This window comes from Phodopus roborovskii, unplaced genomic scaffold (genome assembly GCF_943737965.1).
Source record: "Phodopus roborovskii unplaced genomic scaffold, PHOROB, whole genome shotgun sequence".
Lineage (NCBI taxonomy): Eukaryota > Metazoa > Chordata > Mammalia > Rodentia > Cricetidae > Phodopus > Phodopus roborovskii.
In genome coordinates, this window is record NW_026125572.1 from 1,328,349 (window position 1) to 1,332,678 (window position 4,330).

At 33.5% G+C, this 4,330-nt stretch overlaps 1 pseudogene; it reads right to left on the reverse strand.

Annotated features, from left to right (window-relative positions):
• Positions 1–2,337: 2,337 nt before the first annotated feature.
• Positions 2,338–3,165, reverse strand: LOC127216922 (centromere protein K-like; annotated as a pseudogene).
• Between the last annotated feature and the right edge of the window lie 1,165 nt (positions 3,166–4,330).

The following is a 4,330-nucleotide window of genomic DNA, read 5'->3' on the forward strand; positions in this document are numbered from 1 at the left end:
AATTGATAAAATGGAAATTGTGAAAAACGAATTGTTAATTATTAAAATTCAGTGTTTTGCTCATAAAAGTGAGCATTGTGTTTCTTTCTTACAGCTTTATGCAATATCAGAAAGGTGGTCAAAGATATTTGTATTTTTATGGCCAAGGAGGAATAATGGCCAGTTTTTGTGGTATAGTTTTGTAAGAGATACTGTAAATGTTGAAGCATGAATGTAGGAGGTGAGATGTCATAAAGATATAAAAGCCCTACAGCTACACATGGCCGTTGTTATAGTCAGCATAGTGACATGGAAAACTGTGGCAAGATAAGAGCATGAAGCAAATAGCTTGAGATAATAAACTGGGGGACATTTAGCAAGACAGACCTGTTTACATTCAGCACTGAACTCCTTTACCTTAAGAGAGAGGGATGCAGGGGAGAGCTAAGATTCATCAGAAGAAAAACTCAGAAAGTGAATTTTTGTGATCTGCTTAAAATAGAAGGGGTGAGAGACCAGAATGCCACAGATGTGCCTTCCCTCTTCATTACACTAAACGAAAAGATTTGAGGTATCATGAGCTACACCACCCAGGTGGTTTTGTGTTTTTGTTTTGTTTTGTTTTCTTGCACAGGAGTTGTCTGTGTTGAAATTGTTCACCCACTCTTCTATTCATGGAAATTTAGGTTGTTTTCAGACATTGTTAATAACAGATAATCTTGCCATGAAAGATATTTTCTTGTGTACCTTTGTGGCTGCAGATGAGCTTGTGTTTGTGCAGCAACGTATGTATATACATGTAGCAGCCCAGGCAGCCTTGGATGCCTTTCCACTGGAATCACCCATCTTCATTTTGAGATCTGGTCTCCTATTGACCTAGAACTCAGAGAGTAAGGCAGGCAGGCTGGCACACCAATGGCATCTGCTTGTCTCCACACTCCAGTACTGGATTTGGAAGGCAGCACACCACTTTTTAGAAGGTTTTGGGGTACTGAAATCAGACCCTTCTGCTTGTAAAACATGTCTATCAGATGAACTATCTTCTCAGCCCATATAAACTTCTCTATGCCCATATATTTCCACTTGTCATGTATAAACACTTCCATGTGTGAGTAGATCTAGTGGCTCCACAGTCCTCATGATGGTCAATCTGCTGAACCCACTTCACTATTTTGGTAGGTATATAAGAGATAACTTCTTGCAGAGTTTGCTGTGTTTCTCCAATGATTGACATTTAGCAACTTTTACACAGTTGTTGTGCATCAATATGTTATATGAAGTGTGCTCAGATGATTAGCTCATAATCTAATTATGTTGATTTGTTATTTGTAACTTTGAATGTTTTCAAAATTTTCCTTATACAAGTATTTCTTCTATGGTAACTGTTCAGACTATTTCTTCATGGTCTGTTTTCTTTACAATTCTATAGGCATAAGTAAACATACTTCTTTCTGAGTATTTTTTTTATGCTTTTAATGTTTGATGCCTGTCAAAAGAAAAGGAATGGACATGGCATCCTAAGGATTCTTTTTCCTTTTATTATTTTTTCTTATTTTGCATATTGTCTGGGCTTCCTAAGGATTCTAATTGTTTTTAGATTACAGTTAAATTTGAAATTTAATTTGAGTGGAATTTCAGTTTTATACGTGATACTAGATACTAGATGTAGGTTTGTGTTTTATTTTGTATATTGCTATCAAGACAGCCTTTGCACTTTAGTTAAAAATCAATTTCTAACATATAGATATGTCCCATTGATCTACTTTTCTGCCATATGCCAGTACACTGTAGCCTTCATAATATATAATGAGGTCTGGCTGTGTAAATTTTGTAGTAACATTTTGTTTTAAAGGTGTTTGAACTTCATGTGGTTCTTTCAATTACCATGTAAATTTCAGAATTATATTACATATTTTTATAAACCATCTTGCTGGAATTCGATTGAGGTTTGATTGATACAGACAGATTTGTGAGAAGCTGGCTTGTTACTGATATTGACCTTTCTGATGTATGAACATAGATTAATCTTTATTAATGTATGACTTTTTTAATTTCTTTCAACAATACCAGTGTTTCCATCTTTCATTGTGCTTATCTATGACTACTTTATATGTTCTTCCTTGTATTAATGAAAATGCTACTTTTGGTATTTCTTGTTATTCTTTGCTGGCATGTAGAAATGTAATTATCTATTAGTCTTACATATTTCAAGCTTGTTAATTTGGGTTAACACTTCTAAGAGTTTTCTGGGAATTTTTTTTAAACTTGCAAATAATAATATTCTTTATTTAAATATTTGTGTGTTTTCTTTATCCATGGATAGCAAGATTCCATATTGTGTGAAAACAGAGCATCATTTTACTGATGGAATGCTTCTCATCTCATCCATGTTGGATCTTCTGGATGTCACAAAGCAATTGCATACCACAGAAGCAGCTCAATATTTGTTGGCCAAAAGGAATCACTAATTTTAACATATGGATCTTGTGGAACATCAAACATTCTATTTATAAGCATCTCTATCACTCACTTCATTTAGTGTTATCAACTGTGCATTTGATTCTTGAGTGTTTTTCTTTTTAATAGTTCCATCAGGCAGAGGAAAATGATATTCTAAAAACTCATCCAAGGTACATAAGAGCTTCTCCTTAAACTCTTTAATAATAAGCATATTAGCTTTCAGCTCATTAAAGATTCTTGATTCAGAAAATGTCACAACTTGGTTTTTCAAATCGCTGCACAATACATTAAGAGGTTCCAGGATTTGTGGCTGTTCATCCAAGCACTGCTGTTCCCTTTCTAAGTCTTCCTTTAACTTTTCATTCTTTGATTGAATAGTAGATACTACCATTTCAAGATTACATCTCAAATTTTGGGACTCTTCTTTTCCTAATTTTATCAAAACTTCTTCACCAATGGGAGTTATTTCAGGTGTTCTTTTTTCCAATTACCAAGTTCAGCATTCAGACATTTCATTTGCATAAGTGATGAGAGCTAAGAGTCAGAGTTAGTGAGTGTCTCAGTTCCAATGAGTGATAATCCATTCTGACATTCTTCTGTGTCTTTCCACATTTCTTCACATCGTTTAATAACTTCTTCCTCGGTATCTATAACTTCCATATCTGGAGTAATATCTGGCTCTAGTTCTCTCTGATTCTCTAACATAGCCTTTATAGTTTTCTTCATCTTAGTGGGAAAACCGGCCAGAGCCTGTTTCACATCCCGCCAGTTCCCTGGTGGCCTCGGCGTTCCCATCAAAGCAGCCTGATTTTGGGGGGATTTTAAAGATATTTGCTATATGACCATTTTGTCTCCAAAGAGGAGGGACTGCCTTTTTATTTTTCTTTTATTTTCAATCTGAAGATGTTTGTTTCTTTTCCTTGTCATAGTATACCAACTAGTATACTTCGTAAATTGTTGAAAAGGATGAGTTTGTCCTGTTACTCAACTTAAAAAAAAAATCTCTTAATATTAAACATAATGACTCAGTTTTTTGAAGAATTCCTTATCAATTTACCACCATTTGACAACAGGCTAGGAGTATTTTCAAAACAAATATTTTTATTTTCATCATATTTTTAAATTTATTATGATTATATTTTAAAATTATTACTATTATAATTAATACTGAATATTTTCAAATGTTAATTTGTCATTGTCTGCTATAATAGTCTATGATTAGATTACCTTTTTGCATATCATTTGATTTATTTAAATACAATGAGTTCTATACATGTTCTATGGAAATATTGGTCATTTTGTGATTTTTTTCCTCACAATTTGGTGTGAGGTTAATGATGGAATTATTAACATATTAGAAAAGTGTCTCAATCTCTTCCAGCTTTAGAATTGTTTGCCTAGAATTGGTATCATTTGAATCAAGAATAAAGCTGTGAAATGTCCATATTTAGTTGTGGATTTCTTTTTTATCTTTTGAGTGTTCTGTTTTTATCTTGTATAATTTGAAGCTTAGTGGCTCTATACTTTAATATTTAGAACTGATATGTATTCTTCCTGGTGTTCCTTCTATTGCTACTGCAAAAATTAATTAATTAATTAATTAAAGTGTTTTTGTACCTTCTTTGTCATTTCCTCTAATCCTTCCAGACAGAACATTTCTTAGATTCAGACAATTTCTCACAACATGTACAGATCAGTTCCATCATGAAAAACTTAAGACAAATCTTCCTTATATGGTAACTTATCTTTGTGCCTCTGTCCTATCAAGTTGTATTTGCTAAGAACTCTATGTGCTTTGGCCAGAGAATTCATAGCTATCTCCTATACACAGAGAGAATGCTAACTTCTACCTCTGCTTCTCCTGTCCCATCTAGATAGGAAACTGTAGCCT